At 54.9% G+C, this 16326-nt stretch overlaps 1 long non-coding RNA gene across 6 annotated transcripts; it reads right to left on the bottom strand.

The window, feature by feature from the left end:
* Window positions 1–1182: 1182 nt before the first annotated feature.
* On the bottom strand, window positions 1183–13289 carry LOC106559407. 6 transcript variants are annotated; one of them, XR_005365804.1, is made up of 6 exons: window positions 12763–13289; window positions 9065–9163; window positions 8871–8947; window positions 5782–5915; window positions 4758–4872; window positions 1183–1455 (listed from the first exon to the last, which is right to left on the bottom strand). It is a non-coding gene; the product is annotated as an uncharacterized LOC106559407 (long non-coding RNA). The 6 variants fall into 6 exon arrangements; XR_005365802.1 differs by lacking the exon at window positions 12763–13289 and adding an exon at window positions 9445–10566; XR_005365801.1 differs by lacking the exon at window positions 12763–13289 and having other exon boundaries at window positions 9065–10360.
* Between the last annotated feature and the right edge of the window lie 3037 nt (window positions 13290–16326).

Below are 16326 nucleotides of genomic sequence, written 5' to 3'. Positions count from 1 at the left end.
TATTTTATTTATTTATTCATGAGAGACACAGAGAGAGAGAGAGAGGGGCAGAGACACAAGCAGAGGGAGAAGCAGGCTCCATGCAGGGAGCCCGATGCGGGACTCGATCCTGGGACTCCAGGATCATGCTCTGGGCTGAAGGCAGGCACTAAACCGCTGAGCCACCCAGGGATCCCTTTTTTGACCTTTTTGTATCTGCCACATGGTGTATTGGTTACTTGAACAGTCTGGGGGTGGGTATTGTTATCCTCATGGTACACATAGAGGAAGGGCACACATACAGGGCGATGAAGTCATTCGTACAAGATCAGAAAGCTGAAGGGGACAGGGCCAGAATTTAAACCTGGGCCTAACTCCAAAATTGAGGCTCCTAAGAACCTAAACAGATGGTCAGATGAGGGACCGATGTCTCTGCCTCAATACCTGAGTTTTTATATGCTTCCCACGAGTGCTTGAAGTAAAATACACTCCTTGTAAGAACTTTGTAAGGCAGTTTGGTCAAGTAATAGAATCTGGGGTCCTGGCTCACTTTGTAAATAGCAATCCTTCCTCCTCTTCCCCCACCAGGGAAAAACTTCAGGTCTAAACCAGTGAGCTGCAGCACTCATGCTTGGTTGCAGTGGCCTCCCCCCGCAGCCCCTCCTCCCACTACCTGTCCCCTCAGTATCCACTGAACCCAGGTTTGTTCTAGGTGTCTGTCCTCCTTCTGGACTCAGGGTTAGTACTGTGGCAGCAGTAATGCAACTATCCCCCTTGCTTGGGATAGAGTTGGGCATGGGATGGGGCTCAAGTCTGGCCAACGAGCAGTGAGGAAGAGTCTCTTAGGAGCTTCAAGGAAAAAATTTCCCTGGTCTTAACCGGGGACATAGGATGAAGTATTTCCTGTTTGTTGTTGTTGTTGTTGTTGTTTTGTTTTGCTGTTATGGCCATTATTGTGTGACAATGTGATGTCTGGCGTAGCAGCAGCCATCTTGTGACCATGAGGAAAGCTAGCCAAGGACAAGGCAATATGCTGAGAATGGCAGAGGGGAAGGAAAAGAGGAAATAGCCTGAGTCCTTGATGCTGATATTGAGTTACAGGATTAACCTCTGCTGAAGCTACCCTTCCTCTGGACTTTTTGTTCTGTGAGATAATATACTTTCCTTATTGTCTAAGCCAACGGAATAGAAATTCTCTGTTTCTGACCACTAAAGACATCTTTACTGGCACATGAACCATGGGATCAAAAGAATAAACACCTGACATAATAATCTGATATGCTAATAGCTGATGGCAGGGACAACAGCCATTGGTTAAATGAGGAAAATCTGATTCCTTGACCATGGCAGGCCCTAGGAATTTCTTGCCCTGTTGGCTCAGAGGCCCCGTGCTCTGCATTGTGTCCAGGCGTGTGGGAGGGCTTCTATCAGAGGAGAGGTCCACTCCTGGCCAGCTGAACTTCTGACTCCCATTTCCTGTAGGGTCAGCAGAGGAAAGCGGCTTTATTTACTGAATCAGAATGGAAAACAGATGTACAGGCACCCCACTGGGCCGTGGACAGAGGCTGGGCCTGTTCTCAGTCCTGACCCACACACCAATTCCCTGTTCCCCATATCGAGTCCAGATGTGGCTTCTTCCAAGCTCTAATAATAATTTTGATTTGTTGCGGTTAAGTAACCTTTGCCCCCAGCTCAACTCTAAACTCTCCAAGGAGAAAAATAGGAGTTATATTATGAAACGTTTGCAAGGAAGCCTGGGTGGGACGCGGAAGAATGTGGACTTGAGAAGCAGACCAGTGTGGGTTCAACCACAGTCTGGTCTCACACTAACCGTGTGATCTCCACCATGGTATCAGTCAACAGCCGCTGGGTAACAAGCCCCCACAAAACTCAGTGGCTCAAATCAGTAAATGTTTATTTACTCATAGTTCCAAAATGTGGGCGGGGCTCGGTGGGACAGCTGGTTTGTTCTCCACAAAGTGTTGTGTTTTGGAAGTGAAGTCAGATGGGACAATGGAGCATGTGCATGAGCAGAGGGGACCTGTACAGTTAGCATGGTCCACCCTGTTCTTTGCTTCCTTGTCCCTACATAGATCCTTTCTTCTCTTAAAATGGTTTGCTACTCGCTTGATCCAGAAAACCCCACGAAATCATGTAAATTGAGAGTGTCAAATCTTTATGTTTCCTTTAAGAACACCCGGGAAACTGCCCAGGCCATCCTGGATATGCATATGTGAAAAGCCCTCAAGTATATGAAACATGGGGATCCCTGGGTGGCACAGCGGTTTGGTGCCTGCCTTTGGCCCAGGGCGCGATCCTGGAGACCCGGGATCGAATCCCGAATCGGGCTGCCGGTGCATGGAGCCTGCTTCTCCCTCTGCCTGTTTCTCTGCCTCTCTCTCTCTCTCTCTGTGACTATCATAAATAAATAAAAATTAAAAAAAAAAGTATATGAAACATGTCACGGAAGCAGTGTGCGCTGTTCTGTAAACAAATGGTGGAGCAGGAGGTTTGCTCACGCCAAGCCTTGAAGGGAGTATTTGATACAGAGATGAGAGGGATTGTTGGTGGCCATTCTTGAGGGCAAAATTCAACAACCATTGGTCAAAACCTTTCTCCTCTTCAGGCTTCTCATCTGTAGTACAAGAAGAATTCTATTTATTTCCCAGGGTCATTTGAGAATAAAGGGGTATTGTGGTTGCACATCTCCGAACATGGCCCATAGAGCATTCAAGATTGGCTGCTCCCCTTTGATCTGGCTTTATAAATGCTGACCTATTTACTATCTCATCCCATCCATCCATTCATTCGTTTAGTATCTCCTGAGGCCTGTGACCCAGGTACTACCCTAGATGTAGAGGATACAACAGACAAAAGTCCCTGTGTCCATGGAGTTTACATTTGGATAGAGATAAAAGTTATCAAATAAGTGGTGTTTTGGATGGTGAGAGATGCTAAGAGTGGCTAGGGAGTGCTGAGGAGGGGCTGTAGTGTGTGGCCGGGTCCTCTGAGTCCATCCTGAAGGCAGAGCCATGAGGATATTCCAGGCCGAGGGAAGGGCCAGCGCAGAGACTCTGAGAGGAGATGGCCGGGGTGTTTGTGGAACAGATAGGGCCCAGGGTGGCTGGAGATGAGAACCACAGGAGAGGGCCTTTGGGAGGATTTTTGCCTCTTACTGTGCAGGAGATAAAAACACAGGGGCAGGTTTGGAGGAGGGCTCAGTGGGTTGCAGTGGGGAGTCAGGGAGGGGGAGGGGGCCGGTGGTCTGGCCAGGGTGGTCAAGGGAGAGGTGGGAAAAGTGCCTGGATTCTGAATGGTTTCTTGGAGGTCAGCAGATGGGATTTACCTATCAACTCTCAGTAAATCAACCTAGCATGGAAAGCAGGTTTTTGTTTTTTTGTTTTTTTGTTTTTTTAAGATTTATTTATTTATTTATTCAGAGAGAGAGCAGAGACACAGGCAGAGGGGGGAGAAGCAGGCTTCATGCTGGAAGCCTGATGCGGGACTCGATCCCGGGTCCCCAGGATCACACCCAGGGCTGCAGGCAGCGCTGCGCCACCGGGGCTGCCCGGAAAGCAGGTATTATCAAACTTTCATTTTATGGAAGAGAAAATCTTTTGAGTGACTTGTGCAAAGTGCTAAGCTGCTAAGTGGTTCCTGGGCAGGTGGGAAGGCTGTGGGATCTGTCTGAGGCTGACTCGTAATGGGATGTGTGTGGTCTGTGTATGGGTGTGTCTATGACGTGCCTTCTCTGGGTCTTTTTTTTTTTTTTTACATTAAAAAAAAATTAAATTCAATTTGCCAACATATAGTATAACAACACCCAGGGCTCATCCCATCAAGTGCCCTCCTCAGCGCCCTTTTATTTTCTTTTAGAGAGAGAGAGAAAGAGAGAGAGAGAGAGCATGCTTAGGTGGGGGAGAGGGAAGAGGCAGAAAGAAGGGGAGGGGCAGAGAGAGAGAGAGAGACTCTTAAGCAAGGTCTGTGCCCAGCGCAGAGCCTGGCTGCAGGGCTCCATCTCACGACCCCGAGATCATGACCTGAGCCGAAATCCAGAGTCAGTCTCTTAGCCAACGGAGTCACCCAGGTGCCCCTCTCTGGGTCTTCTTACTTGGCCTCTCATCTCCATCTGGGACCCACTGCCACATTCCATCCTCTGTTGTCCTTAAGTCTTGTAGACATACCCCATGCATTTCTGGTGCCCAGGGGAACCAATCTATGTCTATGAGTGTGTAAGTAGGTGTGTGACTCTTGTCATGTGCACATGCCTTATGTGAATGTGCATGACTCCCGGGTCTGAGTGTTACATTGGCCGTGTCAGGGTGCACGTGGGAGTCCCTGTGAGAACCTACACGTGTGAGGGCTTAAGGGCCTGAACATGCATGAGCACATGAAGGGTGTGTGTGTGTGTGTGTGTGTGTGTGTCTGCAAACGTGTGAGTGCGTGGAGGTGTTCTCTCTCCCCTCTACCCATTCAAATGTGCTGCCATCCTAAAAAACCCAGGCCAAGCCCACCTCTTCCCTTCTCTGATTCCTGACCTCCATGCCCCATCTGTCAGAGCCACACACGGGCTGGCCTCCCGTCCTTTGCTGGTGGTCTGGCTGCTTTAGAGGGGAATCCATTTCCTAGCCTGCAGGGCAGGGTGGGCCTGTGCAGGGGGTTGCCGTGGGGCACACCCCACCCTGGGTCAACTTTCAGCCACATCTCCTGAGGTCAATGGGCCCCACCCTCTGCCTCCCCTACAGGTTTCTTTACTGGAGGGAGAGAAGGCCACTGACCTCAGAAGGGTCTGGCAGGCAGTTCTGGTGGCCTCCAGCAGGCTGAGGCAGGTGGGGCAGAGAGTGGTTGCACCCTCAGGCTTCCTTCCTCCCCAAGGGTGGTCAGCTGAGCCTCCTGGCAGAATAGAAGTCCACACTGCATTCTCTCTGTGAGCTCCCAGGTCCCCATGTTGGGATGGGGGCCTGGGGACCCCAGAGACTTGTCCCCACTTAGGCAGGCCCGTGGGCCCTAGTGCAGCTTGGCCCCACTCTTGGCCTCCTACCCCCACTCTCTCTTTAGGAGCCACCAGACCTCAGGCCTCCTCCTGAGTACTAATAGGCTCCTTCCAGTCTCAACCTTTTCCCTTCTCCTCCCTTTCTCCAGACACTGGTTCCTCCAAGAGAGCCCTTAGGCCTCCCCTACAGGTACCAGAGGATCCCTTTTCTTTAACTCCCTGGAAATTAGACCTTTGCTTGGAGCAAGGTGAGGAGGTGCCTGGAGGCATGGGGTCACTTCGGTCTATCCTCCTGGTTGGCCTGCCCTTCCCTCTAGCCTGGCCAGGCACACTCCAGCTTTGGAGCCTTTGTTCGAGTCCTATCCTCTGTCTGCAGTGTTCTTCCTCAGACCCTTCTCGGCTCCTTCCTCTCCGAGCACTTGTCAACCTATCATCTTCCCAATGGGGCTGACCTGATCCACCCAATTTAACACTACTGCTCGTGGGCACCTGGGTGGCTCAGTGGTTGAGCGTCTGCCTTTGGCTCAGGTTGTGATCCCAGGGTCTTGGGATCGAGTCCACATCCAGCTCCCCCGCAGTGAACCTGCTTCTCCCTCTGCCTGTGTCTCTGCCTTTCTCTGTGTCTCTCATGAATAAATAAATAACATCTTTAAAAAATTTTTTAGAAAACTCCTGTGACCGGTGTGCATGCACACAGCCCCATGCACCCCCTCGCCCACTCGGCCGTGCCCTCTCCTGACCCAGCTCTGCCTCCCTCACGTCTCATCAGGCCCCTCGCCTCCTCCCACACACCAGTCCATTCTGTCTACCGTGTCCCCCTAGGAGAATGTTGGCCCCGGGGAGGGCAGGGCTCTTTGGGCTTCCCCGGTATTTCCCAAGTGCCTGGATCCACGTGGGGCTGGTCTCGCTGCTCCGCAGACATTTGTGCTGCTTGTCGGCAGGGCTGCAGAGAGAAGAGGGAGGCTGTGGGAGAAATAGCTGCTTCCCCCGCACCTCCTGGCCGGGGCCTGTGGTCAGAGGGCTGGACTCTGTGCCCTCCTGGCTGCAGGGGGAGGTCCGGCGCCCTCACCCCACCCGCCTTCCTGGGGGGGCACTGGGCCAGGGAACCCCCCGGGGGCCCCCGCACATGCATGCTGGCGTACACCTGCGCACCCGGCCTCTGCAGCCCCAACACCCACCACCCGCTGACGTGGCTGCGGTTTCGAGGCCCCAGAGGTGCAGATTAGAGACAGAGTGTCCTGTTTTCTGCGGCTTCCTTGGCAGGTGGGGGTGGGGGACGGGCTCCCCTGGAAACTGGCACCCGCAGAGGCCCCCTCTCCCCGCCTTCGGATACGCACATCACGCGCACGCACACACGCACACGCAGTTGGCCAGGGGGCGCCCGCCAGGCTGGCTGCTCTTAGGTCCCGGCCGGGGAGCCGGGCACCCATCTGTGCCAAGCCCTGCTGCAGGTGGGGGGTGCAGGGGAAGAGGCTGTGAGCACTTCCCAGCAGCACCCGAGATGCTACCTTTAGTGCTTCGTGCCCACCCAGCAGGGCCACCCAGCCACACCTGCCCGTTCTGTCCTCTGGGGGAAGCAGTGCCCTCCTCTGCCTTCTCCCCTCAAAACCACATCCCCATGGGGGGGCCGCATTCCGCCCTCGCCCTTGCCCTCGGAGGGGTGGAGCCGCCGCCCCTGCGGCTCGGGCGCCCGCTGCCCGCGGTGGCTGGCTGGGCTGCCGCAGCTCCCGGTGCCCCCCGGCTCCAGCCCGACCCCCCGGTGGTGCCTTCCCTGCTCCAGGAACCCCGCTTCAAGGCGGAGATGAGCGCGGCCTGCCCCGGCACCAGGCCTCCCGGGTTGAGTGTCAGCTCGGCGTGACCTCGGGCAAGTCACTTCACCTCTCTGTGCCCCCGTTTCCTCCCTGGCAGGGCTGTTGTCAAGATGAAATAGGTTGGGCTACACAAAGTGCTTAGCCCAGCACCTGCCGTGCAGCGAGGCTGTCGGTCGATGTTAGCTGTCACCCTGATGGTTTCCTGCCTCCGAGCCAGGAGGGCCTGAGAACAGCCTGGGTCAGGCCTTGCGACCAGTTCTGGCCTCCCAGACGGAGCCGGCGGCTTCCAGAGCCGCCAGGGGCTTGCCGGAGACCGAGGGCCGGGCGCAGGTGGGCTCGGGGAAGGGGCTCACCCCTCAGCCTGCAGCCGTCGGTGGGACAGGAATCTTCTAGTCTCCCAGCCTCGGGCTGGTCCACTGTGGACCCCCTGTTCTCCAAGCACCCCCCCCCCGCCTTGTGGGGTGTGCCTCAGGCCATCTCCTGTGGTAGGAGCTCCTGGCGACCCTGCTCCCCGGGCACCCACAGTTCCTACTTCCCAGGGCCTCAGGCCCCTCCAGCATGGGAGGGTATAAAAACTCCTCCATCACGACATTCACGTCAGGGCAGGTCATGGATGAAGAGTGCATGGCCTTGGCAGCCAGTCGGGCCCAGCTCTTATTCCTGCCTGCACCCCAAGGCTGGCGGGTCCTGCCTGCTGCTCTGGGGCTCCCAGCAGTGGTCCAGGAACCCAGACTCACGGCAGGCCTGGAGAAGGCGCTCATGCTGGAATGAACTGGGAGTCCTGGGAGCTGACAAGTGGGGGGGAGCATGATGATTGAAGCTAGAGGGCTGACAGTGCTCACCCCAAACAGAGCTCAAAAGAAGGAGGAAGGAAGAGAGGACTGGCTGAGCACACCCTGGGCCCCAGAGGAAGTTGAAAGCTGGCCACGACAATGTGACAGTTCAAGGGCCCGCACCACACCACAGCTCCCCACCCCACCCCACCTTGCCTGCTGACGTCAGTGGGGAGTGCATGACCCTGCCTGTGCCCCCACCCCTCAGGCCCCCGATCTGTGAGGCTGGGTTCCAGCCTGGGGGCTCCCAGAGCTACTCTATGCAGCCAGACAGCCAGCAGGGCTTTGTGGCTTCTGGTCAGCATTGCCCTCTCCAGATTCCTTTAATGAAAGGCACGCAGTTAACAGCACCTCTTTACTCCCCATACCACCTTGCATCTCTCAGGTGTGGCCCTAGAAGATATCTATTAAGCACCTACTATATACAAGGTGGATTCGTATCCACGAGCTCATTTAATCCTTCGCAATAACCTGAGGTGAATATTTTCTGGATAAGGAAAACAGCTCAGAGAGGCTAAATGACCTGCCTGAGGTCACACAGCTTGTAGGTGACCAAGCTGGCCTTCCAAGGCAGGCTCCTGTCATGAAGTTCCTTATGTCTCCAGGTGAGTGACTTCATGCTGGAGGAGCCCTTGGAGAGCCAGTGCAGCCAGGTGTCTTGTTTGTCAAGGAGGAAATGGACACCCAGAGCTGGGAAGTGAGTGCCTTTGGCGGTGCCCCAGGCTCCTGGCAGGACCAGGCAGGATTAGGGAACTTTCTTTTGGCATGGGATGCCTGGCAGGAGGGCCTCTGCCAGGAAGCTTTCTTCCTTTATTGCCTCCAGGTCTCCACTCAGAAGCCAACTCCTTAGATAAGGCTTTCTGGACAGTTCTCGCTGAAGTAGAATCCTATCATCCTCCATCTCCTGGCCTGGCTTTATTTTTCTTCATGGCACTTACTGTCACTTGCAGTTTTATGCATCACATTATTTATCTATTGTTCCCTCACCCTTGCCCCAATTAGAATGTGGGCTCATGAGCTCAGGGAGGGTCTACCTTGTCCCCAGGCATAGAACCGTACCTGGCACAAACTCAACAATTTCTGTGGAATGAATGAATGAATGCAGTCAGATGGTCAAGAAAGAAGCTTCTGCTTTATGGGGGAAAGTTTGGTGTGAAGATGAGCTTATTAAGGGCAAACTAAATAGATAATTCTAGGTGGAAGAGGGGAGTGAGAAGTAATTTAGAAAAGAGAAGGGGCAGGGCCAGCACGTACAGACATGAGGTCTGGCACACAGTAAGCGGCGATCCCTCTAGTTCACTTCTCAACTTGGACAACCGTACCTGACGACCCTGGGGATGGGAAGAACAAAGTTTTGGCCTCCTCAGCAGCAGACCCAAGGGGGTGGGGGAGTTATGGGTCGAGGCAGCTCTACAGGGGCCCGCAGCGGGAGAACAGGCTGTACCCACCACGAGGACGCCACGTGGTCGCGGTTAGCGGTCTGCCATCCGGTGGCACTGCCTCCCCAGACGGTGGTCCACAGTTGTGCTGTTAGTGATCTCCGGTACCTGGAGCACCCAGTGGGATGGGGGTGGGGAAACCACCCCAGTGCACCCCACAAACACACACCAAACGCTGTAGACAGATTATCACAACAGTGGGAGGGAGGGCTGTTTCCTGAGCCAGCTGTGAGCTTTGAAGGCAGAGGACACTGTGTTCTGGGGCTTCTCCACTGAGCAGAGGACTCGCTGAAGAGCCTGTCCCGGCCCCCTTCTTCCTCCCCCATCCTACGGACTGGGCACAACAACAATCACCCTGTGATTGTGGGGCCCCATCTTTGATGAGTCACCTTGCCCACAGCAAGCCTTGCGGGGTGATGTTATCGGCTCCTCTGCTTACTTAATTCCCTGGTTGACATCACCACCGCCTGGTCTTCTCCTTCTCGGCACAGCAGCCTGCAGGCTGGCATGTCCTGGAAGGGAGGCGGTGGAGGTCTCTTGCCAGAAGCTACCAGGGCAGGTAAATTGGGGCCCTCAGTCACTTGGCCGTTAGCCTCAAGGTGCTTGGCTGAGTTTCTTGACTTACTGGACATGGGCCTCAGTTTACCTCCCAGGAAATGCTGTCTGGAGTCTGCATCCTCGGGGTGCGGTCCCCAAGTCCGGCGCTCTGCTGGCTCAGGCACGTGTTTCTAAGTTCTGTCTCAGGCAGGCCTATCTGCCTCCCAGCCTCTGTGATGGGCCTTTGGGTTCCCAGGCTCTCCCAGGCTCTGACTGGGGTGCCCTGCTGGCCTTCCCCCCAGCTCCCCATCCAGCCACTCTGCCCTGGGACCCAGCTCCCTCAGAGGCCCCAGCTCCTTCCTTCCTGCTCCCCCAATCCCACCCCCGGGGGCTGCCTCCTGGGAGCCTCAGCCTGGCCTCCCCCTCCACAGCCTACCGTCCCCTCTGGCCTCCCCTTGCCTTGTCCGCCTTCTCAGTGCGGCCCTGTGGTCAGTGGCACGTGGGAGGTGCCCTGGAATTGGCAGAGCAGTGGCAGGGACGACCAGAGACATGTGCTGCTCCGTGTCAGCCTCACCCTGGTCTTCTCTGCCTCCAGGACGGGTGAGAAGGGAAGGGTCCCCTGCCCACACCGTCCTACTCCGGCCCCCGCCTGCCATCCGAGGTGGCTAGTAGAGGGGTGAGTTTGAGAGGTACAGGAGGATCTCGGCTCAGGCCACAGGGGCAGGACCTCAGTCCTTGGTGGGAGGCTGCCCAAGCTTGGTGAGCAAGCCAGCGAGCGAGGGAGGGAGGCAGTGAAGGGAAGTGGGTGGGGTAGGAGAGCCAAGGCTTTGAACTGCCCAAGCAACAAGGGCTTGTGGCCCCAGGAGACAGTGCCTCAAATATCACTACTTGAGGCCAGGGCCGGGGGAGGGGAGGTTGCTCAACACCAGTCACTTTTATGCTAGCTATTTGACCAAAATGAATTGTTCTTAGAAGGGAAAAGAAAAAAAACAAACAAGCAAAAAACCCCAAAACCCACCACTGAGGTCACTCCTATTACCCCCAGCAGCTAATGAGCAGATCCTGAGAGTAGATAGCATCCTGGAGCCACGGCTACTTCTCCCCCACTCACCCCGGCGGCCAGAAAGCCAAGAGTCTGCCCGGCCCCCCTGCACCCAGACACTGGCTGCCTCAGCATCCTGGAACGTTGTAGAATGCTGTTCCAGGGAAGAAGGGAGTGAACCCAGGGAGAGGCCTGGAGGAGCAAGCCTGCGCTCAGCCCCACACACCCCAGTCTCGTTGGGCTTCTGTCTCCCCACCTGTCAAATGGGGGAAACCATTGAGGACCCAGTGAGATAATTAACGTGAAAGTGCTCAGCAGTGTTCACTAGCCAGCCAAGTGGCCGGTGGGGGTGGAGGGTTCTGCAGGGAAGGGAAAAGGAGTCAGGCAGACTTTTAGGCCACACCTCAGCAATTTAAGAACATTAAATCAGTTGACTCCATCTGCTCTTGGATGTTTTTAGGTTCCCCGTAAGCCCTGAATTGAGTTCTTTTCTTTTCTTTTTTTTTTTTTTTTTAAGATTTTTAAACTTATTTATTCACTTGAGAAAGAAAGATATGGAGAGAGAACAAACAGGAGGAGAGGCAGAGGGAGAAGCGGATTCCCCACTGAGCTGGGAGCCCAATATGGGGCTCGATCTCAGGACCCTGAGATTTTGACCCCCAGCCAAAGGCAGACACTCAACCATCTGAGCCACCCAGGTGCCCCTTGAGTTCTTATTAATGCTGTCAGGGAGGTGCACACCTGGAGAGTGATGGGCACAGTGTTGAACACTTAGCTTGTGGTTTGCTCAGACTCCTGGATCCTTTTTCTTTTCTTTTCTTTTCTTTTCTTTTCTTTTCTTTTCTTTTCTTTTCTTTTCTTTTCTTTCTTTTCTTTTCTTTTCTTTTCTTTTCTTTTTTTCTTTTCTTTTCTTTCTCTTTTCTTTTCTTTTTTTTCCGGACCCTTTTTTCAAGTTTGAGAACACAGGGTCCTCAGTGTAGTCTAGTGTGTTCTGCTGTAGTCCTTCCCTCCTAGGCCACAGACTGAGCTCAAAATTCTAGTCAACCCTGACTGCTTTCTTTAGTTGGAGAGGACATCCTGATTCTGGCTGTCCTTTGAATCCCTTTCCTCCTGAGCCCGAAGCTCACCTCCACTTACATAGCTAGCCCACCCAGACCTCAAACTCATTTATCCCAGACAACTTGTCTTTCTCAGCACATAGGTGCTGATCGCAGTTCATGGTAAGACTCCCCATCACGCAAGCCGGAGGCTGAGTCATCCTTGACCACTGCCTTCTGTCCACCACATCTGATTAGCCATCTCATCTAGTGGATTCTAACACTTTGATATCTTGAGTTTTTATCCTCTCTCACCCCCCGCCCTCATTTCTGTAATAACTTAGATACTCATCTCTTTATTCAAGAACAGCCAGTAGAACCAATCACACCTGCTGGGCCATCCTCCACCCGGCTGCCAGGGACTCTCTGCAGATGCAGTGGGACCCTCTCCTCCCAGTGGCTCCTGCCAGCCTCTCTGGCCTTACGGCCCAGCACGGCGGGATGGGGACAGACCATGGGCATGTTGGCAACAGCTAGGCTGAAGCTGCTCTCTTAGGTTTGCTCAGGCAGCTGAGAATGCCCTTCCCCTCCTGTCAGCCTAGACAGTAATCTCCTTCTCCAAGAAGCCTCTCAGGCTGGGTATGTCTGTGTGTGTTGCTCCTTCCTCAGGGCCGGCTCTACACTTCATTGCATACTGAGTGCGCACTGCCCTGTGGTGCTTCTCCAGCTGTAGACTCATCTCCATCCTCTCTCCTCCTAGACCCTGATTCCACCAAGGGAGCAGTGGGCACTTGTCAGGCAGGCCTGGGTAGTATTCAGTGTCATCCCCTTCCCCTTGGGGACCCCAGACAAGTTATTTATCTCTGAACTTTCCTTTCCTTTTTTTTTTTTTTTTTTAAGATTTTATTTATTCTTGAGAGAGGCAGAGACATAGGCAGAGGGAGAAGCAGGCTCCTCACAGGGAGCCCGGTGAGGGACTCGATCTCAGGACCCCAGGGATCACGACCTGAGCCAAAGGCAGATGCTCAACCGCGGAGCCACCCAGGTGCCCCTTTCCTTCCCCTTTCTATCAGATGGTCTGACACCATTACCTGCTCCTCAGGATGGGTCACTGAGCCAGCCCAGGGCTTGCACCAGCGCCTGCACACCACAGCAGTGTAGCAAACGGCGCCCATGGTCTCCACTGCTGTTGCTAATCTCCAGGACCGGGGGAAAGTGCTGACATCTCAGCCTTCTCGTCCCTTCCGTGGAGTTCTTCAGCTCAGCCCCTTGGTCTCCTCTGACACCTCTCTGTTCACCCCCTTTCTGGCTGTCTGCTCGCCCGGCCGGGACAATGTCTTGGGCAAGGCTGTCGGGTGGGTCCCCTCTTGCCCACCGCTCCTCCCAGGACAGCCCCTCCCACGCCCGGCTCAGGGCTGTCCACACCCGGCTGTGATGCTCGTGTCAGAACTGTCCTCGGCCGCACTCCCCTCCTGGCCTGCGGTTCCCTGGTCCCGGAGTCTGTCCCCAACCACACAGGGAATGCGATGCTGAACTGGCAGGCTAATGCGCTGGGTTTTCTGGCTCCAAAGCCACGACAGTCCAGTCCGCCCTGCTGCTGCCCCTTGCAGTCTTCTTTGCATCTATACGACTCAACATTCTCTTTTTTTTTTTTTTTTTAAATATTTTTTTTAAATTTTTATTTATTTATGATAGTCACAGAGAGAGAGAGAGAGGCGCAGAGACACAGGCAGAGGGAGAAGCAGGCTCCATGCACCGGGAGCCCAACGTGGGATTCGATCCCGGGTCTCCAGGATAGCGCCCTGGGACAAAGGCAGGCGCCAAACCGTGGCGCCACCCAGGGATCCCACGACTCAACATTCTCATCTGCAAACTGGGCAGAGTAATCCCTTCTCCTTCATCTGGAGGAAGGGAGAAGCCAGGAGGAGCTGGGGCCCCTGCTGCAGGCCCGGCGGCCAGCCTGGCTGAGGCCAAACCCTGGGCCGAGTCCACAGTGCCCCCTGCTGGCGAGTCGTCCCAGAAGCTCCCTGCGGGCAGCACCAGCCCCACGCTTCACTTTCCCCTAGCGTGACCACCGGGAAAGTGGGGCCCTGCCCTTGGGAGCCCAATGTGAGGGGGGGCGTGCCCCGGTGGCTCAGGAAGCCCAGACAGGGGTGGGAGCCAGCACCTCTGTCTGAGATGGGAGCTTCCTTCCTAGGCCAATGGGGTCACCATGCTTCTCCCGTAAAGCCACGGAAATCTCTTTGGGAGAGAAAGCTCTGCAGCCCGGCAGGAAGCAGGTATGGGGACTCCTGGGTGGCTTAGTGGTTTAGCTCCTGCCTTCCCGGGATCGAGTCCCACGTCGGGCTCCCTGCCTGGAGCCTGCTTCTCTCTCTGCCTGTGTCTCTGCCTCTCTCTCTGGGTCTGTCATGAATAAATAAATAAAATCTTAAAAAAAAAAAAAAAAAGGGAAGCAGGAACGGTGTGCTCCAAGCCCTGCAGCTAGCCCTTGATTCGGGCTACCGCGGCCCCCCTCCACCCAACCAGGGACCCTCTAAGGAGACATTAGGCGAGGGCAGACACTGGGAAGGGAAGGGGAGGGGGCGGGCAGGTCCCCTGCTTGCACTCGGCCCGGACCCCTCCTCAGCACCCTCACCATCCAGATACAGCCCTCCTGGACCTCAGAGCCCAGGCCTCCTTCCTTCTCCCCAGCCCTTATCTCCCCAGCGCAGCAGCTCCCTCAGCATTTCTTTAGCCTGATGCTGTGATGGGGGCTGGTGATTCAGGGAGAAGCAAGCCCCTCACTGACCCCCAGGAGCTCAGACACGCCACTGTCTCCCCCATCTGCCCTGCGGGTCCTCGCCAGCATCTTCCCTGTGGCGCCTCCAGGGCCTACTCTGGACGAAGGCAGCCCTCCGTAAGTCCTCTAGATTGAGAGCCAACCAGCTGTGGCCACCTCTCCCTGGAAAGCCTCTGCCGTTCCCCACCCTGGGCTCTGCTCACTGTTTTTGAGACTTTTCCTTCAAACTGTGATCTTCCCAGACTGCCTTTAAAAGGCCGAGATCACATTCCTTCTCCCGGAAAGTCTTCCTGGATGGATCCCAGCCTCAGCGATTTTTCTCCCATGTCAATCTTTTGCACGATTTGCTTTGTCCTGGGTACATGTGTTATTCTATCTGCCCCGTAGGAGCTCCAGGCCTCATCCATGTCACCTCTTTCCCTGTACCACTGGCAAGACCATATATGCTTCTTTAAGTCCACATAAATCAGTGGTTCCCAACTGGGCAGGGTTTGCCCCCAGGGGACATTTGGCAATGTCTGGAGATAATTCTGGTTGTCGTGACTGGAGCAGGGTGCCACTGGCATCTAGTGGGTAGAGACCTGCAAACTATCCTACAATGCCCAGAACAGCCCCACGACAAAGAAATACCTAGCCTAAAATGTCAATAGTGTCGAGGTTGAGAAATCCTGATTTAAATGAATTCACAGATTGGGTATTAAAATAGTGGTCAAGAAGGGGGTAATGGTTCATGCAGGAGAAGGGGACAGAGCTGCCTCCCCTCTACTTTCCAGTCCAACTGTACGGCCCCCAATGCTTGGTCAAGTCTTGTGTAAGTGGAGGCTGACCTTAGCCAGAGGAAGAGGGGCCAGGCTTATCTAGAGGACCCAATGGGGAAGTGGGTGCTGTGTAGGGGAACCCTTTGGAAGCAGGGGGGAGCTTGGCCTCAGCTTAGTCATCTGTAAAATGGGGATGGATGTTCCCTCTCAGTCCTAATGGTCAAAGATCCTAAACCATGCCTCTCAGCTATGCATGCATCCTTTTCCCCATGCCAGCCATCAGCCCCTTGAACAGATGTGGGGGTTATTGTGGCTCTAATTGCCCTCCCAGGAAACAGCTGTAAGAACAAGAATGCTTTGATAGGCTTCATCAAAGCTGCTCCATGTCCCCTGGGAACCGACTGGGTGGGGGCCCTGTGGAGCCTTCAGCTGGGAACAGCTGTTAGCCAGGCCCCCATGCAGAGGTGGAGGCTGGGAAGGGTGCCCCCCACTTTGCTTGGGGTTAAGAATGTCCCAAGATGTTACCCTGACAGCCCTCTCTAGAGGCTCTTTGGGTTCCTTCTCTGTGCCCTCCCTGGGTGGGCTTGGGTGACCCAGAGCCCTTGGAGGTTGAGCAGAGGCAGCTTTCCTCTTCTGAAGAGCTCTTGCACGGGGAGGGGCCTTATGTCCTCAACAGGGAGCAGCAGTGGCCAGCCCTTCCAGCCCCTTTAACCCTATAGGGTCTCTAGGTCTCTGGTTAGTGGGGAGAGAGGGCATTCTGAGCAAGTCTCTCCTTGGAGTTCACAGACCTGCCTCACTGGGATCCAAACCTATTGGGGAAAGGCTTGATTTTTGATGAGAACAAGCAGGAACCAAACCTAACTTGAAACCTCTCAGCCAGACAGCACCCCCTCAGTACTTTTCACGATGAAATTGTTGCACTTAGCACACCCGGCACCCTCACCCAGAGGACACACAACATGCACCACACACCCTTCCCGCTGAGCACAAATTATAAGCCCTGGCTGAGGACAGTAGGGACATAGCCAATTTCAGCTGCAGCCCCAGCCATCCTACACCTGGGTGCTCATCCTGAACCCCAAATGTCTGAGGCAGTTCTGCTAAACTTTCTCCCAACT

This window comes from Canis lupus, chromosome 10, assembly GCF_011100685.1.
Source record: "Canis lupus familiaris isolate Mischka breed German Shepherd chromosome 10, alternate assembly UU_Cfam_GSD_1.0, whole genome shotgun sequence".
In the NCBI taxonomy this organism is placed as follows: Eukaryota; Metazoa; Chordata; class Mammalia; order Carnivora; family Canidae; genus Canis; species Canis lupus.
The sequence above is the reverse complement of the archived record's forward strand: the minus strand, read 5'-3'. Positions and strand labels throughout refer to the sequence as shown.